Below are 26564 nucleotides of genomic sequence, written 5' to 3'. Positions count from 1 at the left end.
ATCAGAGAACAGAATCTGGGTAACTTAGCACCTTCGCTACTGGGCAAACCTCTCCCTCTGCAGCCGGATCCTGGGAGAAGAGAATAAGGATATGGATGGACACGCTCAGACACAGAGTTTGTCTGATAATCATCTCACTGACCCTCCCCCTAGGCCAGTCTGTGCAGAGTCAGGTGATAATGGTCATGTTACCAGTCCTTGATGTGGTCTTTGTCCTTTGCCCAATACTGATCCCATAATCACTAGGTGGTAACTCCCTTCTCCTCATGTATAATAATACCTGAAACTGTAATTTTCACTCCATACATCTGAGGAAGTGGTTTGTTTTTTTTTACCCACAAAAGCTTATGACCAAATACATCAAACTCAGGGTGGTGAGTTCAATCCTGGAGGGGGCCATTTAGAGATTTGGGGATTTAGCAGGGAATTGGTCCTGCTTACAGCAGTGAGTTGGACTAGATGACCTCCTGAGGTCCCTTCCAACCCTGTGATTCTATGAAATCTGTTAGTCTTTAAGGTGCCACTGGGCTCCTCGTTGTTTTTGTGGATACAGACTAACATGGCTACCCCCTGTTACTGTCTGGGCTGGTTCTGCTGGGCAGAAATATGAGCCAGGGAACCTCGTTTGGGTTTTGTGTGACTGTGGGCAGAAGAGTGTCAGGCCTGAGAGAAGGGACAACGGGGACTGCTCGGCACACAAAGCTGGACATGCTCAAGTCCACAATTAGCAGCAATCTGCTCCTCTGCACAGGCTCTTTGCTGCTGGAGCTCCCCGCAGCTGTTTCCCACCAATGCATTTGCCTCCACAGGTCTAGATTCTGACTCGGGTTGTACCATTGCTCCTTTGACCTCAGCAGTTAGCCAGTGTTTGGGGCCTTGCTGGGTTCTTCCATTGGGAGGAGAAATGGATTATAGGAGTCAGGTATTTCTGTGGTGCAATCTGTATTAGTTACAAACGATGTACACACATTCCTGTGCCCTGAACACGGTACAAACAAACAGCAGCCGGCAGTTTTCTTACTTAGGACTCCAAGTCTGCCTTTCCAGGTAACCCTGGGCCTGAAGCAAACTCTGTTACTCAGTTTCCTGTTGGGGTCACACTCAGGACTGGTTCTCTTGGCTTTCTGCCTCACACACACCAAGCTGCCAGCCAGTCTCTCAGCCCCTGTGTTTCCAGTCAGCTCCAGGGAAACCCCTCTTAGGCCTACTCTACACTTAACACTTAGATGAACCTGGCGACATTATTCAGGGCTGTGAAACCTTGTGTGCTCTGAGTGCCACAGCTAGATCGACCTAACCCCCGGTGCAGACAATGGAATTCTGCCAGCAACCTGGCTATGGCCTCACAGAAAGGGGGATTAACTACAGCGATAGAAAAACCACTTCTGTCAATGTAGGAAGCATCTACACTAGGGCACTTCAGGGACACAGCTGTAACGTTGTAGCTCTCCCACTCTAGCCACTGGCCAACCCCTAAACCTTAGGTTAATCTAGCTATATTGCTGTCAAGGTTCCTCCCCCACTCTGAACTTAGGGTACAGATGTGAGAACCTGCATAAACAATTCTAAGCTTAACTACCAGCTTAGATCTGGTTTCGCTGCCACCATCCAGATTCCTCAGTCTGGAACACTCCCTTTCCTCCAAAACCTTCCCCTCCCTGGGTAGCCTTAAGAGACATTTTCACCAAGTTCCTGGTGAACACCGAACCAATCCCTTGGATCTTAACACAAGGAGAATTTAGCCATCCCCCCTCCTTTCCCCCACCAATTCATGGTGAGTCCAGATCCAATCCCCTTGGATCTTAAAACAAGGAAAAATCAATCAGGTTCTTAAAAAGAAAGCTTTTAATTAAAGAAAGAAAGGTAAAAATCATCTCTGTAAAATCAGGATGGAAAATACTTCACAGGGTAATCAGATTCATATAGCCCAGAGGAAACCCCTCTAGCCTTAGGTTCAAAGTTGCAGCAAACAGAGGTAAAATCCTTTCAGCAAAAAGGAACATTTACAAGTTGAGAAAACAAAAATAAGACTAACACACCTTCCCTCGCTGTTACTTACAAGTTTGAAATATGAGAGACTGGTTCAGAAAGATTTGGAGAGCTTGGATCGATGTATGGTCCCTCTTAGTCCCAAGAGCGAACAACTCCCAAAACAAAGAGCACAAACAAAAGACTTCCCCGTCACCAAGATATGAAAGTATCTTGTCCCCTTATTGGTCCTTTGAGTCAGGTGTCAGCCAGGTTTCCTGACCTTCTTAAGCCTCAAAGGTAAAAAGGGATTTTAGTGTCTCTGGCCATGAGGGGTTTTATAGTATTGTACACAGGAGGGCTGTTCTCTTCCCTTTATAGTTATGACAATTGCTCAGAGCTGTGAAAACTTACACACCCTGTGTGATGTAGTTAGGTCAATCTAACCCCGGCTGTAGATGCAGATAGGTCAAGGGAAAAATTTTTGTTGCTCTAACTACTGCCTCTCCTGGAGCTGGATTTATTGCATTGATGGTAAAACCTCTTTTCTCCCCCTGCACCCCCAGTTCCTCACCCCTTCCCTTCCCATCCCTGGTGCTCCAGGGAGGGAGGGGGAGGAGCTTCCAGGGGTCATAGAGCTCAGAGGCCAGAGGTTGGGTAGACAGGAGCCCTCCAGGCCATAGGGGCTGGGATTACTTGGCTAGAGACACCCATTTTTCCATTCCCAGTGGGCTGTTTCCCCCTCATGTCTCAGTGACACTGTCTGACCCAGGATCCCCAGAGTCCTCCTGGCTCATAGAGGACAGCAGCAAACAGGCTGCACAGTCCCTGGGGCAGTGATGCTATTGGCTTCTCTACCACGCAGCAGCCTCCAGGGTCACAGAGACGGCATGATAGAAACTCCACAGGGAGAGGTCACAGAGACAAGGGTGTATGAGCTAGAGAGGCTGATCTCCAGGCTCCCAGCGAGATATTTCCCTGCCCCTCCCCTGCATGTCTCAGGGACACAGGCAGAGCCGGGATCGGTATCCCACGCAGAGCCAGGGTCTGATTCTCTCCCCAGGGATGGAGCCCGGCGGGAAAGTGAAGATCGGGGCCTCGTCACCAGCACCGATAAATGTCACCTGCCCCCGGTCACAGTCCAGACAAACCCGGATCCTGCTGGGGACCCGGCTCAGGGGCAGGGGGGTCACAGGGGAGGTGAGAGCCTGGAACTGACCCCCCCAGCACTCCACAGCCCAGATCCCCCCCTTAGGGCTATGGCTGATCTCTCCCTTCCTCCTCACAGACTCTCTGGCCACCCCCACAGCTCAGTATTGCCCGGCCCCCACCTCCACCTCCCAGCAATGTCTCCCCGAGGTGAATCCCTCACAGCCCAGCACACAGCCCCAGGTATCAAATCTCTCAGGGTTCTTGGGCAGTCGCTGCCGCGTGTCTCCCCATGTCGCACATTTCCGATCCTCAGACAGGACGAGTTCAGGATGAGCCGTGTCTGGATCCAGAGTCACGTCCACTGGGGGAGAGAGAATCAGAGCGTTAGGGGCAGAGCTTGGCCCTGGGGGAGGCTGGGACCATTTCTCACACTCCCCAGCAGCCCCGTCTTAGCTGGGTCAGGCCTGGATCCCAGGTCGCTGCCTCTGTCCTGGGCACCTGTCATAAACAGATAGCTAAGGGTTAATGTCTCTTTCACCTGAAGCACCTGACCAGAGGACCAATCAGGAAACCGGATTTTTCAACTTTGGGTGGAGGGAATTGAGTGTCTAAGGTCTTTGTTTCTGGCTGCCTGCTTGCTCTGAGCTTTGGAGAAGTAGTTCTACTTTCTTATTTTCTGTTTCTAAGTGTAAGGACAAAGAGATCAGATAGTAAGTTCTATGGTTTCTTTTCTTTGGTATTTGCATGAATATAAGTGCTGGAGTGCTTTGATTTGTATTCTTTTGGAATAAGGCTGTTTATTCAATATTCTTTTAAGCAGATTGCCCTGTATTGTGTCATCTTAATACAGAGAGAACATTTGTACTTATTTTTCTTTCTTTTTATATAAAGCTTTCTTTTAAAACCTGTTGGAGTTTTTCTTTACTTCAGGGAAATTGAGTCTGTACTCACCAGGGAATTGGTGGAGGAAGAAATCAGGGGAGATCTGTGTGTTGGATTGCTAGCCTGATGTTGCATTCCCTCTGGGGGAATAGGAAAGTACTTTTTGTTTCCAGGATTGGGAACAGAGAGGGAGATTCACTCTGTGTAGTTTCACAGAGCTTGTGTCTGTGTATCTCTCCAGGAGCACCTGGAGGGGGGAAGGGAAAAAGGATTATTTCCCTTGGTTGTGAGACTCAAGGGATTTGGGTCTTGGGGTCCCCAGGGAAGGTTTTTCAGAGGGACCAGAGTGCCCCAAAACACTCTAATTTTTTGGGTGGTGGCAGCAGGTACCAGGTCCAAGCTGGTAACTAAGCTTGGAGGCTTTCATGCTAACCCCCATATTTTGGACGCTAAGGTCCAAATCTGGGACTAAGGTTATTACATGAGTGGCAGCTGGTGGGAGACAGAATCCAGAAGCCAGTAGAAATATTATATTTTTCTTTTCTCTGCTAAGGGCTTTTTAGCAGAGAGAAGCAGTTGGTTTTAAAAGGGAACCAGAGAGAATTTTTTTTTTCTGCTCTCTCTCGCAGTTTGTGGCTTGCATGTTAAGGGTCTTTTGTCATGCAATAGCCCTCCCATTAGGAGTCAAGTACCAGCACTTATAGGCATGCAAATAAAGTGGTTTTTCTGGTTTCCCTTCATTGAACATTAGCTAGAGAGAGAAAAGGAAAATTAGCTAAAGGCACTGTTGCTAGGCAGACTTCAGGAGGCAACAGAGAACCTGCAGTGCAGAAGATAAACACCGGAGGGCACCCCAACACAAGAAAACAGGAATCATGACTTCTAAGGCAAAAATTGACACCGAAGAGCAAATCAAAGAAGCTGAACACAGGCGACAACTGGAAATAAAACAAAAGAGATGGAGATGAAAGAAAGAGAAGAACAGATCAAAGAGGCAGCCTTCCAAAGAGAACAGGCAGCCCAAGAGGCAGCACACAAAAGAAAACTAGAAGAAGAAGAGGTGGCCCACCGCCGAGAAATGGAAAAGCACCAAAAAGAAATGGAAAAACAACAAAAGAAATGGAAAAACAACAAAAAGAGAATGAAGAGAAGGAAAAAACAGAGAAAACATGAACTGGAGTTGGCAAAAAGCTGGGCTGCATGTGCCAGCCAACCCTAACAACCCGGCGCCCATTATTGCTCCACAGCACAGGAAATTTCCCACCTACAAGGCAGGTGATGACACCGAGGCCTTCTTGGAAAATTTTGAAAGAGCCTGTCTTGGGTACAGCATTCCCGAAGACCAGTACATGGTAGAATTGAGGTCACAGCTCAGTGGACCTTTAGCAGAGGTGGCAGCTGAAATGCCTAAGCACCAAATGAATGACTATAAACTTTTTCAAACCAAGGCCAGATACAGGATGGGGATAACCCCAGATCATGCCCGTCGGCGTTTCAGAAACCAAAAGTGGAAACCAGAGGAGTCATTTCCCAAACTACATTGCAAAAAAACTATGAGGCCTGGCTAACAGGAAACAACATTCAAACCTTGGAAGAACTGAACCTCCTCATACAAATGGAGCAGTTCTTGGATGGTGTTCCTGAAGACATCACACGGTACATACAAGATGGAAACCCCAAGAATATCGCTGAGGCGGGGGAGATTGGAGCCAAATGGATGGAACTGGCAGAAAGCAAGAAAGCTACTGTCAAGGGGAACGATTACCCCAGGGGCACACAGACCATAAACCCTACAACCGAGGACAGCCAAAGACCCCACATACCACCCAAGTAAAGCCACAGATACCCTACCCTTCAACCTCACCAGTCTCCAGTAACTCACCTCGGCCCAGTGACCCATCAGATGGAAGATGCTTTAAGTGTAATGAACTGGGACATATCAAGGCCAAGTGTCCCAAGAACACCATGCGAGTGCAATTCATTACACCACCATCACACCAAAGATCCCCAGGCCCGGATGCCTCTCAAATACCCTTGGAGCGAAGGGAAAATTTGAGAGTGGGCGGAAAGAAGGTTACTGCGTGGAGAGACACGGGGGCACAAGTGTCAGCTATCCACCAATCCTTCGTTGACCCCAAATTCATCAACCCAAAGGCCAAAGTTACAATTTACCCCTTCATGTCACAAGCTGTAGACTTGCCTACAGCTCAACTGCCTGTCCAGTACAAAGGCTGGTCAGGAATGTGGACTTTTGCAGTCTATGACAATTATCCTATCCCCATGCTACTGGGGGAAGACTTGGCCAACCAGGTGAGGCGGGCCAAGAGAGTGGGAATGGTTACACGTAGCCAAACCAGGCAAGCTTCCAGACCCATTCCTGTTCCTGAACCGTCCACAGAGGCCCCGTCTGTGTTACCAGAGACCCAGACAGAGGTAGTGGACCCAGATTCCATGCCTACCACTGAAACAGCCACAGCATCTCCAGTCCCAGGCCCGGAACTGGAACAGCAACCAGCACCAGCAAGTGCAACTACATCTTCAAACTCAACGCCAGAGGGCGCCAGCGAGCCAAAACTGGCAGAAGCACAAGACAGCCATACCCAAAAGGCTCAGCCAGAGCCTGAAATACCCTCAGGTGCACCAGCGGAGAGCGGTTCACCAGCAACGGAAACAACCCCATCACCTACATCGCTTCAGAGGGACCAAGCCCAAGTCCACAGTCTGAGGAAGAACTGGTGACCCCAGCCTCAAGGGAACAGTTCCAGACTGAGCAGGAAGCGGATGACAGCCTTCAGAAAGCTTGGGCGGCGGCACGGAGCACCCCACCGCCTCTCAGCTCTTCTAATCGATCCCGGTTTGTTATAGACCAAGGACTTTTATACAAGGAAATTCTTTCTGGTGGACACCGGGAAGAATGGCAGCCGCAAAAACAGTTGGTGGTTCCAACTAAGTACCGGGGGAAGCTCTTAAGCTTAGCCCATGACCATCCCAGTGGCCATGCTGGGGTGAACAGAACCAAGGACCGGTTGGGGAAGTCCTTCCACTGGGAGGGGATGGGCAAGGACGTTGCCAAGTATGTCCGGTCTTGTGAGGTATGCCAAAGAGTGGGAAAGCCTCAAGACCAGGTCAAGGCCCCTCTCCAGCCACTCCCCATAATTGAGGTCCCATTTCAGCGAGTAGCTGTGGATATTCTGGGCCCTTTCCCAAAAAAGACGCCCAGAGGAAAGCAGTACGTACTAACTTTAGTGGACTTTGCTACCCGATGGCCAGAAGCAGTAGCTCTAGGCAACACCAGGGCTAACACTGTGTGCCTGGCCCTAACAGACATCTTTGCCAGGGTAGGTTGGCCCTCCGACATCCTTACAGATTCAGGGTCTAATTTCCTGGCAGGGACCATGGAAAAACTGTGGGAAACTCATGGGGTGAATCACTTGGTTGCCACCCTGTACCACCATCAAACCAATGGCCTGGTTGAAAGGTTCAATGGAACTTTGGGGGCCATGATACGAAAATTCATCAACGAATTCTCCAATAATTGGGACCTAGTGTTGCAGCAATTGCTGTTTGCCTACAGGGCTGTACCACATCCCAGTTTAGGGTTTTCACCATTTGAACTTGTGTATGGTCACGAGGTTAAGGGGCCATTACAGTTGGTAAAGCAGCAATGGGAGGGGTTTACGCCTTCTCCAGGAACTAACATTCTGGACTTTGTAAGCAACCTACAAAGCACCCTCCGACACTCTTTAGCCCTTGCTAGAGAGAATCTAAAGGATGCTCAGGAAGAGCAAAAGGCCTGGTATGACAGACATGCCAGAGATCGGTCCTTCAAGGTAGGAGACCAGGTTATGGTCTTGAAGGCGCAACAGGCCCATAAGATGGAAGCATCATGGGAAGGGCCCTTCACGGTCCAAGAGCGCCTGGGAGCTGTAAACTACCTCATAGCATTTCCCAATTCCTCACTAAAGCCTAAAGTGTACCATGTTAATTCTCTCAAGCCTTTCTATTCCAGAGACTTACAGGTTTGTCAGTTTACAGTCCAGGGAGAGGATGCTGAGTGGCCTGACGGTGTCTACTATGACGGGAAAAAAGACGGTGGCGTGGAAGAGGTGAACCTCTCAACCACCCTGGAATGTCTGCAGCGGCAACAAATCAAGGAGCTGTGCACTAGCTTCGCCCCATTGTTCTCAGCCACCCCAGGACGGACTGAACGGGCATACCACTCCATTGATACAGGTAATGCTCACCCAATCAGAACCCCACCCTACCGAGTGTCTCCTCATGCCCAAGCTGCTATAGAACGGGAGATCCAGAACATGCTACAGATGGGTATAATCCGCTCATCTACCAGTGCATGGGCATCTCCAGTGGTTCTGGTACCCAAACCAGATGGGGAAATACGCTTTTGCGTGGACTACCGTAAGCTCAATGCTGTAACTCGTCCGGACAACTATCCAATGCCACGTACCGATGAGCTATTGGAAAAGTTGGGACGTGCCCAGTTCATCTCTACAATAGACTTAACCAAGGGGTACTGGCAAGTACCGCTAGATGAACCTGCCAAGGAGAGGTCAGCATTCGTCACCCATGCGGGGGTGTATGAATTCAGTGTCCTTCCTTTCGGCCTTCGAAATGCACCCGCCACCTTCCAGAGGCTGGTAGATGGTCTGCTAGCTGGACTGGGAGAATTTGCAGTTGCCTACCTCGATGATGTGGCCATTTTTTCAGACTCCTGGCCCGAACACCTAATACACCTGGAAAAGGTCTTTGAGCGCATCAGGCAGGCCGGACTAACTGTTAAGGCCAAAAAGTGTCAAATAGGCCAAAACAGAGTGACTTACCTGGGGCACCAGGTGGGTCGAGGAACCATAAACCCCCTACAGGCCAAGGTGGATGCTATCCAAAAGTGGCCTGTCCCAAAGTCAAAGAAGCAGGTCCAATCCTTCTTAGGCTTGGCCGGATACTACAGGCGATTTGTACCACACTACAGCCAAATCGCTGCCCCACTGACCGACCTGACCAAAAAGACCCAGCCAAATGCAGTTAAGTGGACTGATGAGTGTCAAAAGGCCTTTACCCAACTTAAGGCAACGCTCATGTCTGACCCTGTGCTCAGGGCCCCCGGATTTTGACAAGCCATTCCTAGTAACCACGGATGCATCTGAGCGTGGTATAGGAGCAGTGCTCATGCAGGAAGCAACAGATCACAACTTCCATCCTGTCGTGTTTCTCAGCAAGAAACTGTCTGAGAGGGAAAGTCACTGGTCAGTCAGTGAAAAGGAATGCTATGCCATTGTGTACGCCCTGGAAAAGCTACGCCCATATGTTTGGGGACGGCGGTTCCAACTACAAACTGACCATGCTGCACTAAAGTGGCTTCATACTGCCAAGGGGAACAACAAGAAACTTCTTCGTTGGAGTTTAGCTCTCCAAGATTTTGATTTTGAAATTCAACACATCACAGGAGCTTCTAATAAAGTTGCTGATGCACTCTCCCGTGAGAGTTTCCCAGAATTCAGTAGTTAAAAAGTGTTCTTAAAATGTAGAAGTCTGTTAGTTATATACTTAGGAGTATATGTAAAGGTGTATGTGTTGTATTAATCTGTTTATTTTCAAGTTCTAGAAGGAAATCGCCGCCAGTGAGCTTCCCCACTGTCTGCAATTTGGGGGGCGTGTCATAAACAGATAGCTAAGGGTTAATGTCTCTTTCACCTGAAGCACCTGACCAGAGGACCAATCAGGAAACCGGATTTTTTCAACTTTGGGTGGAGGGAATTGAGTGTCTAAGGTCTTTGTTTCTGGCTGCCTGCTTGCTCTGAGCTTTGGAGAAGTAGTTCTACTTTCTTATTTTCTGTTTCTAAGTGTAAGGACAAAGAGATCAGATAGTAAGTTCTATGGTTTCTTTTCTTTGGTATTTGCATGAATATAAGTGCTGGAGTGCTTTGATTTGTATTCTTTTGGAATAAGGCTGTTTATTCAATATTCTTTTAAGCAGATTGCCCTGTATTGTGTCATCTTAATACAGAGAGAACATTTGTACTTATTTTTCTTTCTTTTTATATAAAGCTTTCTTTTAAAACCTGTTGGAGTTTTTCTTTACTTCAGGGAAATTGAGTCTGTACTCACCAGGGAATTGGTGGGAGGAAGAAATCAGGGGAGATCTGTGTGTTGGATTGCTAGCCTGATGTTGCATTCCCTCTGGGGGAATAGGAAAGTACTTTTTGTTTCCAGGATTGGGAACAGAGAGGGAGATTCACTCTGTGTAGTTTCACAGAGCTTGTGTCTGTGTATCTCTCCAGGAGCACCTGGAGGGGGGAAGGGAAAAAGGATTATTTCCCTTGGTTGTGAGACTCAAGGGATTTGGGTCTTGGGGTCCCCAGGGAAGGTTTTTCAGAGGGACCAGAGTGCCCCAAAACACTCTAATTTTTTGGGTGGTGGCAGCAGGTACCAGGTCCAAGCTGGTAACTAAGCTTGGAGGTTTTCATGCTAACCCCCATATTTTGGACGCTAAGGTCCAAATCTGGGACTAAGGTTATTACAGCACCAGAGACTGAGCAGGGATGTTACTGCAGCTCCTCAGGGTAGTGATCAATCTATCGGGGATCAGTTTATAGAGTCTAGTCTAGATGCAATGAATTGATCCCCACGCTCTCTTCCCCACAATTCTGGTTCTCCCCCGCCGCGAGAGGCGGAAGCGGAGTCGATGGGGGAGCAGCAATATCTTAGGCTGACCCCACCCCACCCATTAGCATAGACCAGGGCCTAGTGTGTTTCTCATTTGCTTCCAGAAGCTTCAGCTCCCAGCTCCCTCTAGTGGGGCTGCTCCATTCCCAGCACAGACACAGCCAGGAAGGCGTCAGAAGCTTTTATTGAGGAGGGAGCAGAGGAAGCCGGTACCAGCTTTATACCCCAGAGGGAAGCTCCCTCCCCTAAGGCAGCCTCCACTCCCAGGCTGGGGAACAGAGAGGAAGGTGCAGCATTGGGGAAGAGCTGCATAAAACCACAGAGTAGGAGGTGGCATTGGGTGGGGGAGCCCCATCCCCTGTCCAGAGAGAAGGGAGGAGCTGCCAGCATCAGAGGGAGAGCATCTCCCCAATCCAAGGAAGCAGTGAGCAGCTCCAATGGGAGAGCCCAGCCCTGCCCAAAGGAAAGGCAGGATGTTGGAGAAGAGTGATGGGGAGAACCCCTGCACCAGGGTAAAACAGAGGGATGTGTCAGCGCTCAGGGCAGAGAGCTCTGTTCACAGGCTGCTCAGTGAGTGTTTCTGTTTATCAGTGTGGACATGAACTCAGCACTAAGGTTGGTGTCAGGATTGTTTGTGTGATGTCAGTCTGGGATCCCCCCAGGAGTTCTGGAACCTTGGTACAAGCTGCTGTGGGGAGCAGGAGGTCTCACCACCTGTGGCCACATCCTCTCCATGGCCCTGCCCCACTCTCCCTCTTCCCGCTGAGGCCCTGCCCCCTGGTCAGGCAGAGAACTTGGCTGCTGTGGAGAGCTCCTGATCCTCTACCTGCCCTGGGTGGGTTTCTAGGGGGCCTAAGAGCAGCCTCCAGCCCAGGTTCCCGCTCCCTGGAATGTGTGATGTTGGCTTGGGATCTCCCCAGGAGTTCCGGACCCTTGGTAGAAGTTGGGGGTGGGCACGAGGTCCCCCCACTCCGTGGCCCTGTCCCATTGCTCCTCTTCCCACCAAGCCCCTGACCCCTGGCCAGGCTGGGAGCGTTGCCTGCTAGGGAGAGCCCTTGACCCTCCACCTGTCCTGGGTGGGTCTCTTGGGGGCTTGAGAGCAGTCCCTGTCCCATGTCCCCGCTCCCCGGGGTGCTCCACCCAGGGCAGATGAAGGGTGCAGGGCTCCACAGTGCCACTCGGGCTCCCTGGGTGGGAGCCCAGCTCTGGTTTCTGGCCTGGCCAGGGGCAGGATCTCGGGGGAAGAGGAGCAGGGGTGGGGTCGCTGAGAGGGGCCAGTGCTGGGAAGAAGCTGCAGTCTCACCCTGTCTGTGTGCTCCGAGTGGTTCTCCTCTTTTTCTCTCCAGTGCAGATGGCAGAGTGTCTGGAGGGGGAAAGGATAAGAGAGGTGAGATTTCAGGCTTCATATTTATAACAGTATCATCACTCTGATCTCCTAGAACTGTGTTTTCATCATGACACAGAAAGAGACGGAGACACACTCAGGTATTTAATGTGAAAAGGTCTGAAACCTCTTTCCTCTCTCATTCAGGCATCTCCCAGCAATGGACCCAACATCCTTGTGAACTCTCAACTTGTCAAAAGACATGAAATTGAATAAAAAATCCTTTGTCCTGATTCTGTCATCCCAGATCTGCTTAGGTTTCATCAGGGGAAGTTTGAGTCGCAAGACTGAGGTCCCAGTTATGCTGGTACGCCCTCAAGCTGATATTGGACACGGGACTATGAACTATTTCTGAAAGAACTCTTTACAGCTAGAAAGCTCACCATCTTTGCTATGAATCTGAACCTCGATGAATCAAACTCATGTCTGTGTGTATACTATTCTTTTAACCATACTCTCTCTCTTTTGTTTTTTAATAAAGTTTAGTTCGTTAACAAGAAATGGCTGTAACGTGTATTTGGGTAAGATCTGAAACATTTGTTAACATTTGTATAATGTGTCCGATCCTTTGGGATTGGTAGAACCTTTTCTGTTCTATGATGAAGTAAGATTTTCAGAAACCATTCTATTTGATATAAGGGAAATGTTTCCTTAAGTGACCTTGTTATTAAGTGATGTGTTCATAAGTTCCTCTGTGGGACAAAGAGATGTTTTGACCGCACAATGTGCTTAAAGACACCAGACACCCACAATGTGCTGCCCAGGAGCAGTTAGCAAAGTCCAAAAAATCCCATGTGGAGAAAAGGGTCAAAGTGACCCATGCACATCCGTGTGTTATGACTGGTAATGAACGAATCAGAAAGGAGAATAAGTTGAAAATAGCTTGGACAGCAAAAGCCTTGCCAGTTAGAAGATACTTACAATGCATAACACACATGCATGTATAGTGTATGAGTTATACAAGATACTTCCTCTTCATAACATTCAAAGATGATTGGAAAAGAACTAATAAATATATAATCTGTATGTGTATAATACGTCAGACATTGTAAGGAGAATCATAGGAGAAATGCATAATGACCCGCCTATGCCCCAGGAGAAGGTAACTGGGCAGTATTTCTTTCAGTATGTCTGTCATTTCTTACTTTAACAGTAATTGTAATGGCAAGCCATGCTTTTGGAACAAATAAGAGGTTGAATTAATCAGTCTGAGTGTCTTGGACCCTAAGCATGTGGTATTCTCATCCAACCATTAAATAGAAGCATAATGTAATTATAAACCAATTGACCAGCGCCATTCTCCCTCTACAGTCTCAGACACTTATCCCAGTTACCCCTCCTAGATCCCTTCTAGGTACCTTTGAACTTCCTCAGAGCCTCCAGTAGCTCAATAGTTTTCTGGGAGAAACCACTGACTGGCTCTTCCAGTTCAGGAGAAATCTCCTCTGGCTGCTGGAACTTCCTCTTCTTACATCTGGAGAGAAACAATTTCATGTGATTACAGTTCATTGTGAGACTCATTATAGGTGGTTGCTAGGGAGTCGCTGCTCTAATGGGCCTGGAGTTAGAATTCCTCTGCTTCTCCCAGCTGTAGAAATCTGTCCCCTAGGAACTAGACTGAGGCACCAACTCCCACCTCCCCAGCTCATTCCACACAGGTCTCCAAACTGTCCTCAGGCGGGAATGACTCTTGATCACTGCTGCCCTGGGCTGAATGGTAACCAGGGCCCCAGCAGTGACAGGCCCATATTCCATCTCCACTATTCTGAGGAGGCCAGTCCTCCAGGGGGGTGACATCTCTGGGAAATACTTGAGGTCAGTCCTTCCCACTGAATGGAGTGTAACTTTAACGCCCTCGTGGCCAAGATGGAGTCTGCTCTGCAGGCAGCTCTGGCCAAGAGAAGGCGCGCAGGAATGCAGCAGGAGAAATCCCTTCCACCCCAGGGGCACCTTAGTTCCAATCCCCCCAGAGTGAACACACCCACCCACAGGAAAAGTACAATCGATATAACAAAGGAAGATATTTATTTACAGAGGGATGAGAGGAGAAAAACAACAAGGGGAAATATAGGGGGGGCAGTAGAACAGGGTTGCCTTCAAACCCCACGGGCCCAGTGGCAGCACAGTCTGACAGGGCAGACATTGAGCAGTGTGTCTGCAAACACAGTTCAGGAGGCCTGAGCAAAGTTCCAGTCCAGTGGTGAGTCTTGGGTGCTCCTGGTCGTCTTCAGCACCAGGGAACTCTCCCCAACAAACCCCTCCGGTGCCCTCTTCTGCCGCTCTGTGCAAAGCCACACAGAGCGACCACCTCCCCACTTAACTAGCTACAGCCTCTCTCCTTGTTCCCAATGCAGAGTCACCAGCCCCAGTATTCGCAGCCCCACGCAGCTCTGAGCAGCCTGATACTGGGTCCAGCTCCGGCCTGTCCTTCTCGGACAATTCCTCCCGGCACAGTGCTGCTCCGGGCTCCTGTCCTGGGCTGTCCCCGATCGGGCCTGTACTGCTCAGGCCTCTGGTAGCTTCCCCCTGCTTCTTTTTCCAGGGCCTGCCGGGCTGCCTCTCTCTCTCCCTGGAGCTCAAGCGCTGCCCCCTGGACTTTCCCTCCTTTTCTTACTCTTGGAGTTTCCCTCCTTCTCTTACTCTCCCCCTTCCCCCTGGGAAAAAAGATTTAAAGGGGCCATGCTCTCTAAACCCCAAAGGGGTTACAGGAGAATTCCAGAGTTTTCTGTGCAAGGGTGAGAACCTCAGGACGAAGTTGATCAGAGAGATTTGTATCTAGAATGTGACCTTCCCCACACATTTTGCCGTACAGCCCTGGGGAGATGCAGTGCTAACATCACCATTAAGCTCTTTCCCAGTATTGTGAAGTGTGAGGGGGAGTGAGAGGGAGCTACGTACCTCCTCAAGGTGCTTCTGACATCCTAGAGGGGAAGGAGAGGGAGAGAGAGAGGAAAGACTGTCAGTTCCATTTGATTCACACAGGGGATCCCAGGGAAGGGATTTTGCAAATATGGGGAAGAGAGGCCCTGCCCTGACTCCAGGGCCATGGATTCCCTGAGCTAATGGGGCTTTTCCATCTCTAATATCTGTGTGTTTGTAACTCTGCAAAGAACAACAGTCACTCACATGTCAGCAATGCACACCCCAAGTTACACTCAGATCTCTGACCGCTGGCCCCAGTGCTTATGATTCAGGAGCCCTCCCTTACCTGTGTGGGGATCTGGGATGTTTCTAACCACAGGTGCTGGCTTCTAATTGTCCCTGGGGGTGCTCAACCCCAGGCCCTGCCCCGACTCCACCCCTTCCCAAATGCTACACCTCCATCCTCCCTCTTACCACTGAGGCAGGTGGGAAGAGTTGGGAGGGAGGGGAGGAGTTGATCGGTGGGCATGAGGCGCTGAGGGTAGAGGGGGGAGCTGCAGGAGCGACGCCAGGGTTTTTGGTGTCCTTGGCGCCGAGCCATTTCGCCACCCCGCGTGCCGGTCCCACGGCTCCAGTGGACCTGCCGCAGGCGTGCACGCGGATGCTCCACCCAAGCCACGGGACCAGCGGACCCTCTGCAGGAATGCCTGCGGGAGGTACACCGGAGCCACCTGCCACCCTTCCAGCAAAATGCCGTCCCCCCATAATCCTGGCGCCCTAGCCAACTGCCTAGGTCGCCTAAATGGAAGCGCTGGCCCTGGGGAGCTGGCTGCCAATGGGTGCTAAGCACCCACTAATTTTTTTCCATGGCTGCTCTGGCCCTTAAGCACCCACGGAATCGGCGGCTCTGTTTCTCCCTGTCTCACCTGCAGGAATTCACTCGCTGGCTTTTGACACTTCCCCTCCATCTCACTGATCAGCTCACTGAGATGGGAAATCTCCTCAGAGAGTTTACTGACATTTTCATTCTGGATCCTCACAATCTCCTCGTCCAGCTTCTCCAGCTGGGCCAGCAGGAGTTGCTCTTGTTCCTTCAGGAATTGCCACAGTGCGTGAAATTCAGACACAATCTTCTGCCTCTCAGTTTGTGTTTGTTTCTGTATGAAAATAGGAGAAGGGCTGGTCAGGGACATGGATGGAGCCTGGGGTCCTTTCATGGAGAGCTGAGTGTGCAGGAGGGAGAACTTCACTGAAACTCCTAAGATTTCTGACATTTGACTTTACCCTGGGGAGAGGATTTTCCCACAGCTTCCCCTTCAGCCGCTATACCACTGAAAGGTAGGTTTCCGTGTTTGTCATGTTAGCATATTATGTCATTCATGGTCTCTGGGAAATCAGACCCAGAGCAGCAGGAGGCAGGATCCAGCACTACACTGACAAAGACACCAGAGGAGAAAAAAGAAACAAACATGTTAATGCACGAAATGACCAGAGAGAGTGGACAGCACTTCATGGGTGACATTCAGTTCACTTGAGGAGGATTTCTGGGAAAGCCACAAGGGCTAGACATTAACTGATCAGCTGAAATGGAAGCTTAGGTCTTGTCTACGCACAAATCCAACCCAGCAATCCATGGTCATGGAGAAACACACACAAGCCCACGTTCACCAAGGTCACACAGGAATTTGCCTCCAAACAGACCTCCCACTACCAGTCACTGCTGGTTCATAACAACAGGCAGCTACCAGATACTCCTGGCTTTTCCCCTCTCCAGTCACTTTCAATCCCAGCAGCTTTTCTCGCTCTTCCTTCAGAGTCTTCAATTGGGTCTGGATTTTTTCCTGAAGAAACAGAAATGATTTGGGAACTTTAATTTGAATGGTTGAGAGGGGTGTGGAGCTTTTTGTTTTTTCATCCAAGATGACTGTTGGTCCTAATCACTTTGTGACATTAGGGCCACCAAGGAGATGAAACTTTATCAGTGCAGATTGAGAGTGTGTCATTATCAGACTCATTACCAATTCAGATTCAGTCTTTTTAGTAAGTAGACATAGATCTCAATTATAACCAAGCTTTATTGATATTTGTGAATTGATGAGTGGTACAGAGCATAACAGGACATTGGAGTCACATGGGGGTGAATCAATCGATCTGTTTTTGAGGTTTAATGATCAAAGTGATACAAATCCCAGAAGCCACCAGGGTTTCAATATGGGCTGGGATTTCTGCCCTGAAGCCCTGGGGACTTCACTGCTTGGGCTGAGCTGGTCTAAGCACCAGGGCAAACCTCATGAGACATCGGGAGGCCATTCGTCTGGTTGGAAGCTCCACAGTCCCAGTTTTGTGGAGCACTATCCATGTCTGGTAAGGACCCAGCACTGGGTGTGGCTTCGTCTGGTGAAAAAGAGGGAAGAGGAGACCAAGGATGCAGGAGGACACCAGTGAGGGTGAGGGCAGGCGTACGAGTGGCACTTCCATGTGGAATGATGCAGGTGGGGTCGAGCAGACAAAAGCGGGGGAGTGCCCAAGCAGGCTGATCATTTCAGGTGCGGGAGGGCTCCATGCAGGCAGGCGTAGGGATGTCCTATATTCTGGGGTTGCCTCAGGGCCCCTCCTAATGAGGCAGATTTGTATAAGGAACTGTTGGGCTTTGCCCCAGTGCTGCCCTAAACCCTTTCAGTGGCAATGCCCTCTGGGTAGGTCCCCACTGTCCCATTCCCTGGTAAAGATCCCAGAAGCAGTGGATTCTGGGAGATTTCTAAAGGCTGCCTGGTGGGACTAACAGAACAGCTCTGGCTGGTCCTTGCCCACGTACACAACAGAACAGGTCAGACTGGCACCGGTCAGCTCCAGCCTGGGGTTAGTTTTGCTACAATCCAGTGTAATCCCAGTGCTATTTGGCATGGACCTCTGTTGTCTAGAGCCCTTTTGTGTGCAGACTGAATGTGCTCGGGATCCCACACAGCGTTTAGCCCAGTGATCTCCTCTAGTCCAGACCCGTAGCATCTGAGTTTAACCCTTCATGGAGCAACACAGGAGTTCAGATTCCCAGTGGGAAATCTCGTCTCCCTGGTGAGCCTGGGGCTTTTATCAAGGAGTCTTTTTCTCCTACTGTCCACATGTCATCATTGCTCCGTGCTCCTGAGGGGGACAGTGTATTCTAGTGGTTAGGGAACTGGGCTTGGCCTAGGAAAAACGGGGGTTTATAGCCAGCTCTGACACTGACCTACTGAGTGACCTTGGACAAGACACTTCCCCTCTTTGTGCCTTGTCACGGAGTGTGAGGGAGTCCGGCCCTGCACCCCTCTTCCTGGGACCCACAGTGACTCTCAGCCAGCCAATAAAACAGAAGGTTTATTGGACAACAGGAATGCAGGTTACAGCAGAGCTTGTAGGCACAGCCAGGACCCCTCAATCAAGCCCCTCTGGGGTCCAGGAAGCTTAGCCCCCTGAATTCCAACCACCCAGACCAAAACCAAAACTAAACTCCCCTCCTCCAGCCCGCCGATTCCTTTGTCCAGCTTCCCAGGCCAAGGTGCTAACCCCCTCCCCCCTACCTGGCTCAGGTTACAGGCTTAAAGATCCTGTCCCTCAATCCCCAGCTCTCCCATCCCCCATGCAAACAGTCCCTACTCCATCACATGCCTCAATTTCCCCTCCCACCTTTTGTCTCTCTTGTCCAGTTAGACCAGGGGTGGGACAACATGGGAGTGGGGAGGGGCTAGCCTCCTCAGCCAGGAGCTTAGAGGACGCGCAGGATGGACCTATGGCTGGATGTGGCCCACAGGCCGTAGTTTGCCCACCCCTGAGTTAGACTGTAAATGGCTCAGGGCAGGGATTGTCCCTCACTGGGTTTTCTACGGGGCACTCCACAATTGAGGTCAGATTTCATCTGGGGGCTGTAGGGGCTGCTGGGATGCCAATAACGATAATAAACACTGTGATCCAATCAGTAATAACAGCCACAGCTTGTAACTCCCCCTTCTCCAGTCTGAAGGCAGCACTCCCATAGACTGGCCTGCAACTCTTGTGAATCAAACCTCACTGGTCATTTAATAACTTCCCGTCTGCAGAGAGTTCCCTTAGTTCACTGGTGGGAACTGGGTTTGAAAAGGATTCAGCTGCTCAGAGAAAACTTTCCCACATCAGAAAATTTTTAAATAATTCTGTTGCCTTTCTTGCAAGGCTGGAGTATCATTTATTTGTACAGCCTTTTTCATGCAATGAAGGCTACACACATCGGAGTGACACAGTTACACCTGTCTCAGGAAACTTGTGATGCCATTAACCTGTAATACAAATCCAAAGTTATTATTCATTACACTGGACAGCAAATCTGTACCTTGTACTCCTGGGCGGCTTCCTGGATGGGAACCACCCTGTGAGTGCGGTGAGCCCGAGATCTGTCGCACACCACACAGATGGGGCTTTGATCCTCTTCACAGAACAGTTTCAGAGCCTCCTGGTGTTTCCCACACATCCCGTCCCCTCCTCTTCCCTTTGCTGCCTGTAAACTCAGTCGCTTGGTGATTTCTACCATGTTTGCCAGCTGCCTGTTGGGCCTGAGGTTTCTCTGTTGCACAGTTTCTCTGCACTGAGGGCAGGAGGTGGCTGTATCGGATCCCTCCCAGCACTGGCTGATGCAGGCTCGGCAGAAATTGTGCCCACACTCCAGACTGACAGGTTCTGTGAAATACTCCAGACAGACGGGACATGTCGCTTCCTTCTGGAGACTTTCCACGGGGCTCTCTGCAGCCATGGCTCCCTCTGGGCAATTCGTAACAGGCTTTGTTTCAAATTCCTGAGTTCACACTATGCCCCACCTGCAGCAGCAAGCGGGTGTTTCCCCTTCTTGGAACTGACTCCTGCTCTTTGTTCAGTTGGAAGGGACCTACCTGTAAGATTACAGTCCTGGAGGTTGTGTTGAAAAATTTACCAGTAGGGCTCTGGTCTGGCAATCAGCCCCTGTGCTGGTGGGGAGGGTCACTTGGGCTTCACATGGACGTCAGCTCTCCCTGTGAGGATGAGCCAGCAGGAGCAGGGTCTGTGTGTCCGAGGAGCGATAGACTCCTTGGAATTCTTTTTTTTTTATAATATATAAGTTTGACAGATAAGGCTCATTTTAAGCAATTTTTATATTTATTGTAAATTTTCACAGTTGCACAAAAATCTGGGTTTCAGCATTTCATTCCAATTGTTACCAATTTAAATTTTCAGAGCTGTGGGAAATTATGTGGGGGATCAGACAATATTTTGGTCAGACAATAACTAATGACACTGGACACTGAGATTCAAAAAGTTGAAGCTTTAGAAGTGTTAAAATTATCTGTGGGCAGCTAAATCTCCTCCTTCCCACAGGGCAATAACCCAATTCCTCCCCCCCACCACCACACGGACCGAGGCTGAAAGTCCATCTGATGGCAGCTCAGGGGCCTGTGGAATGTGCTGGGATCTCAGCCTGGGCCCTAGTGGGGCAGGTGACCCTGTAACACGACCACACTCAGCAAGGCCTGCGCTCATTTTCTCCCTGTTTGTCAGTCCCAGCAGAGAGGCCAGGGACTGAGACCAATCTCCTCCCCACCAGGTATGGGCTGGGGACCAATGGCCAAGGGCAGCGGGTGTGAGGGGAGCTGGCACTAGGGGTCCTGAACTGCACAGGGTGTGGGACAAACAGAGAGCTCTAGGGGTCCCTGGTTCAGTGCTGGGTGCACTGGCCAAGACAGCAGCCATTACACCTGTTCTGAGCCTGGCAGCTCCTGCTTCTGTTTCCCTGAATAGTCCCTCCAGCTCTCCGGGACTCTTGGCTCTCTGCAGATGGCAGCGGGTGTGAGGGGAGCTAGCGCTGGGGCTCCTGCGCTGTACAGGGGATGGGCTAACCAGAGATCTCCTGTCCCCAAGGCTCTCAGGCCACTTGTCCAGCCTGGCTGCAGGAGGGGATCTGGGGACAGACAGAGGGGGCCTGGGAGAGTCTGGGGGGGCAGCCACCTGGGAGCAGACATGGAAATCCAGCGGTGGTGAGAAAGGCAAAGGGACAGGTTCTCAGGGCTGTGTCCCTTAGATATTTACAGCTCATGTCAGTGAAGATGCTGATTGGGTGGTCACTGGGGGTTGAACAATCAAAATTATTATTCAAAGTACAATGGATCTTAGTAATTGGTGTCAAACAATGACTGAGAATCCGTCACCAGCCACTTCCCCAGAGATGCCGATAACCTGACTGTTAATAAACTTCTTTCGCCAGCATAGACCCCAAAGCACAAGAAGATCCCACGACCTGGTCTGGTGCCTCTTGAAAGCAGAGGAAAGATTCCCAATCACATAAAAGGCTTTTGGATCAATCCCTGAGTGACTTGGTCAGTCACCCTGAGTGCCATTCACTGCACCCCCAAAACTGGGTTCTCTGCACATGCAGTGCAGGGGGGTTGGGGAGGTGAAATCCACCCCCATTCTGGGGCCGGGACATAGGGCCCCAGCACAGCACAGCCTGTGCACCCTAAAGTCAACCCCTCCCCCAGCCTGTGCAGGGGGGGCCACAGAGAGGGGCTGGCACTGGGAAGAAGCTGGCACCGCTGGCAGGGGCTGTTCGTCATGGGGAGGAGCTGATCAGCTGCCCTGCCTGAAGCACAACCACTGCCTGTAACACCCCACACGTGCCCAAGGCTTGCAGTGGCCTCCTGCCCCCAAACTGTGCCCATGTTAAAAAATGGGCAGGCCTCAGTGGCCTTACCACCCTGGCCCCTGGTCTTCCCTGTTGCAGTGTGCCTGGATCTCCTCACTGCTAAATGGGCTAGTTTTAGGGCTTTGTGTCCTGGCCACTGTCGCTTTGGTTGGTAACTTTAGCTACAATCCCATGGAGATGTTTGCACTGGAATTTTCTCATAATTTAAAGACAACCTTCTCCTAAAATCTCACCCTGTCTGAATGGTCCTAGGGATTTCCCCCTTTTCTCTCCAGTTCAGACAGCAGGTGTCTGGAAGAGGAAAGGAGAAGAGAGGTGAGATTTAAGGCTTTCATATTAGAACAGCGTCCCCAGTCTGAACTCCTAGAGCTGTGTTTTAATTATGGCAGCGAAATAGACAGAGACACACTCGGGTATTTAATATAAAAGGTCTGAAACCATCTCTTTTGTCTCTCACTCAGGCATCTCCCAGCAATGGAACCAACATCCATGAAGCCTCACAAGCTTCCCAGGACAGACAATCTGTAAGTGAGATTTACTTTTCCCTCATCATCCCCCTCCCAACCCTCAGACTCCAGTTGGTTTGTCTCATTCACTTACTTCCTTTTGTCATAACCTAGATCCAGATCATGCAAAGACTTTTGCATAAAAGTAACTTTATCTACTTGGGTCCCTTTGACACTAACGGGATGTTCAGAGCGCCCTGGAGCGCTGGCTGCAGCCCCCCTGCACCACTGGGATTCTCCTTCCTGGAGACATTGGAGCTGCTTCTCCTCCAGCAGCTAGTCCAATCCGTCCTCTTGCTGCTGCAGCCTCACTGCTATTGGTAGTGTGTTCGCTCCAGCAGTATCAGCATGTTTACATGCACCCCATCTGGGAATCACACCTCCCAGGTGCTGTGTAGAGGTGCCTTCAACCAAACCAGGACATTCTCAATGTAAGTAGGGTCTGAATGAGCTCTCTCCTGACACTTACTGATGAGCTGGGGAAACGGACTTCAGGAGCTGCCCGTGTTTGCATGGACACACCCACCCTGCCTCCGCGCTCAGCATAATGGGGCTGCTTTGCCCAAATGATTCCTTTTGGCTGGTATTGGATCACAAGTCAGTTTGTTATTGGGGGCAGAGGTACTAAAGTGTTGTTATCATTGTTGTGTGAATCAAGGGCAGCAGAACTGTGCTTGAAATACCCTGAGTGAGGGGCTCCCCCTCAACTCAACTGCCCTTGCTGGGCGGGAGATGTTGGTGCCAAAGACTAGTGGAGGTGTGAGAGGGTGGTGAGATATTTGTACTAGATGTTATAAGCCTTGGCTGCAATCTAATTTTTTCTGGGTCCACTATGTAATCATAGAGTTGATTAAGATTCAATGGGGAGTTTTGTTGCATACCAACAGATCTGCAATCACTGATTGTCAGGTCTAATCATTAGATCTTTGTTGGGAGAGCTTCTCTGATACCATAGACTGCCCTGTCTGTGCTACCAGTGAGGCTCCCCAACTAGCATCTGAAATCATTGAGCCCTGTGCTAAGTGGTATGACTTGAAGATGTCCCAGAGAGTGTGGGGTGGCGAGCCAATAACTGGCTGAGCAGCTGGTGCGGTGGTAAGTAGAGCTGTGAGTGGCTGGCAAGGCAGCCGGTGCCAGAGCAAATGAGTGGACAGTGGAGCAAGCAAGATGCAAGCAGTGGTTGACGACATCCCCCAGCAAAGGATTTTCCACTATAAAGGGTCTGAGTCTAAGAAGAGGGGGAAAAGGCCTCTGGCCACCTCCCCTCCCTCATCTCTACTTACAGTTGCAAGATCACTTGAAAGACAATAGGAGCCTCCTTGAACTGAGGGGGAGTGGTCCTAGCTGGAAGGCTTCCTAGTGAGCAGGGACTGCTGAAACCTTTTGTGTGAGAGAAATCCTTTTGCTTGTAAGGATATGTCTACATGCCAAGCCAAAGTCTACATATATTAGGTTGACTTACAGCCACCACAGCAATTTCTGCAGTAGCTGATGTCCACACTACCCTCCTTGGGTCAGTGGGGCGTGTCCTCACCAGGAGCCCTTCCACCAACCTAAGAGGGGCCTCCTAGGAGTCTGACTGCCCCACAAGCTCTGGGTGGGCTTCACCCCTCTCCACTTCCCATTCCCTGCAAAGAGCAGGGTGAGCCACCTGGGGATTCTCGTCCCCCCCAGCATTCCCCTCCCAGTTTGACACCAGATCATTGAAAGCTACCCTGAGTACAGTCTTTCAACCAGTTGTGCACCCACCTTATAGTAATTTCCTCTAGATGAATGAATTCTTCCCTACTGGTCAGAACTGAGTCTAATCCGGCTGCCCCCAGTTACTTCCCTTTCCCCCCCCCCTCCACATCAGAAAGCAGAAGTTGTCCCCGATGTGTTCCCAGTACTTACTGCACATTGGGTGCTGCTAGGGTGGCCAAGCGCCTAGTTTTCGACCAGAAAGTCCAGTAAAAAAAGGAGACCTAACAGTTTGCGGTCGGATCTACTGACTGGACACCCAAAGTCTAGTTACTGTGGGTGGGGGGCTCTGGGTCATCACTCACACCAGACCCTACTCAACCGGGGCTGTCTCCTAGAAACAGAAGATTAGAAAGCAGAAACTACTTCTCCAAAGCTCAGAGAAAGCAGGCAGACAGAAAACAAAGACCTCAGACACAAAATTCCCTCCACCCAAAGTTGAAAAAATCGGTTTTCCTGATTGGTCCTCTGGTCAGGTGCTTCAGGTGAAAGAGACATTAACCCTTAGCTATCTGTTTATGACACGCCCCCCAAATTGCAGACAGTGGGGAAGCTCACTGGCGGCGATTTCCTTCTAGAACTTTAAAATAAACAGATTACTACAACACATGCACCTTTACATATACTACTAAGTATATAACTAACAGACTTCTACATTTTAAGAACACTTTTTAACTACTGAATTCTGGGAACTCTCACGGGAGAGTGCATCAGCAACTTGTTAGAAGCTCCTGTGATGTGTTGAATTTCAAAATCAAAATCTTGGAGAGCTTAAACTCCAACGAAGAAGTTTCTTGTTGTTCCCCTTGGCAGTATGAAGCCACTTTAGTGCAGCATGGTCAGTTTGTAGTTGGAACCGCCGTCCCCCAAACATATGGGCATAGCTTTTCCAGGGCGTACACAATGGCATAGCATTCCTTTTCACTGACTGACCAGTGACTTTCCCTCTCAGACAGTTTCTTGCTGAGAAACACGACAGGATGGAAGTTGTGATCTGTTGCTTCCTGCAGAGCACTGCTCCTATACCACGCTCAGATGCATCCGTGGTTACTAGGAATGGCTTGTCAAAGTCCGGGGGCCCTGAGTACAGGGTCAGACATGAGCGTTGCCTTAAGTTGGGTAAAGGCCTCTTGACACTCATCAGTCCACTTAACTGCATTTGGCTGGGTCTTCTTGGTCAGGTTGGTCAGTGGGGCAGCGATTTGGCTGTAGTGTGGTACAAATCGCCTGTAGTATCCGGCCAAGCCTAAGAAGGATTGGACCTGTTTCTTTGACCTTGGGACAGGCCACTTTTGGATAGCATCCACCTTGGCCTGTAGGGGGTTTATGGTTCCTCGACCCACCTGGTGCTCCAGGTAAGTCACTCTGTTTTGGCCTATTTGACACTTTTTGGCCTTAACAGGTTAGTCCGGCCTGCCTGATGCGCTCAAAGACCTTTTCCAGGTGTATTAGGTGTTCGGGCCAGGAGTCTGAAAAAATGGCCACATCATCGAGGTAGGCAACTGCAAATTCTCCCAGTCCTGCTAGTAGACCATCTACCAGCCTCTGGAAGGTGGCGGGTGCATTTCGAAGGCCGAAAGGAAGGACATTGAATTCATACACCCCCGCATGGGTGACGAATGCTGACCTCACCTTGGCAGGTTCATCTAGCGGTACTTGCCAGTACCCCTTGGTTAAGTCTATTGTAGAGATGAACTGGGCACGTCCCAACTTCTCCAATAGCTCATCGGTGCGTGGCATTGGATAGTTGTCCGGACGAGTTACCGCATTTAGCTTACGGTAGTCCACGCAAAGCGTATTTCCCCATCTGGTTTGGGTACCAGAACCACTGGAGATGCCCATGCACTGGTAGATGAGCGGATTATACCCATCTGTAGCATGTTCTGGATCTCCCGTTCTATAGCAGCTTGGGCATGAGGAGACACCGGGTAGGGTGGGGTTCTGATTGGGTGAGCATTACCTGTATCAATGGAGTGGTATGCCCGTTCAGTCCGTCCCGGGGTGGCTGAGAACAATGGGGCGAAGCTAGTGCACAGCTCCTTGATTTGTCGCCGCTGCAGACATTCCAGGGTGGTTGAGAGGTCCACCTCTTCCACGCCACCGTATTTTTTTCCGTCGTAGTAGACACCGTCAGGCCACTCAGCATCATCTCCCTGGACTGTAAACTGACAAACTTGTAAATCTCTGGAATAGAAAGGCTTGAGAGAATTAACATGGTACACTTTAGGCTTTAGTGAGGAATTGGGAAATGCTATGAGGTAGTTACAGGTTCCCAGGCGCTCTTGGACCGTGAATGGCCCTTCCCATGATGCTTCCATCTTATGGGCCTGTTGCGCCTTCAAGACCATAACCTGGTCTCCTACCTTGAAGGAACATTGTCTGGCATGTCTGTCATACCAGGCCTTTTGCTCTTCCTGAGCATCCTTTAGGTTCTCTCTAGCAAGGGCTAAAGAGTGTTGGAGGGTGCTTTGTAGGTTGCTTACAAAGTCCAGAATGTTAGTTCCTGGAGAAGGCGTAAACCCCTCCCATTGCTGCTTCACCAGCTGTAATGGTCCCTTAACCTCGTGACCATACACAAGTTCAAATGGTGAAAACCCTAAACTGGGATGTGGTACAGCCCTGTAGGCAAACAGCAACTGCTGCAACACTAGGTCCCAATTATTGGAGAATTCGTTGATGAATTTTCATATCATGGTCCCCAAAGTTCCAT

The 26564-nt window shown here is 50.1% G+C and overlaps 1 pseudogene; it reads right to left on the bottom strand.

Annotated features, from left to right (window-relative positions):
- Positions 1-1876: 1876 nt before the first annotated feature.
- Positions 1877-19706, bottom strand: LOC127033343 (zinc finger protein RFP-like; annotated as a pseudogene).
- Positions 19707-26564: the final 6858 nt, after the last annotated feature.

The sequence above is a fragment of the Gopherus flavomarginatus genome, chromosome 12, assembly GCF_025201925.1.
Source record: "Gopherus flavomarginatus isolate rGopFla2 chromosome 12, rGopFla2.mat.asm, whole genome shotgun sequence".
In the NCBI taxonomy this organism is placed as follows: Eukaryota; Metazoa; Chordata; order Testudines; family Testudinidae; genus Gopherus; species Gopherus flavomarginatus.
The sequence above is the reverse complement of the archived record's forward strand: the minus strand, read 5'-3'. Positions and strand labels throughout refer to the sequence as shown.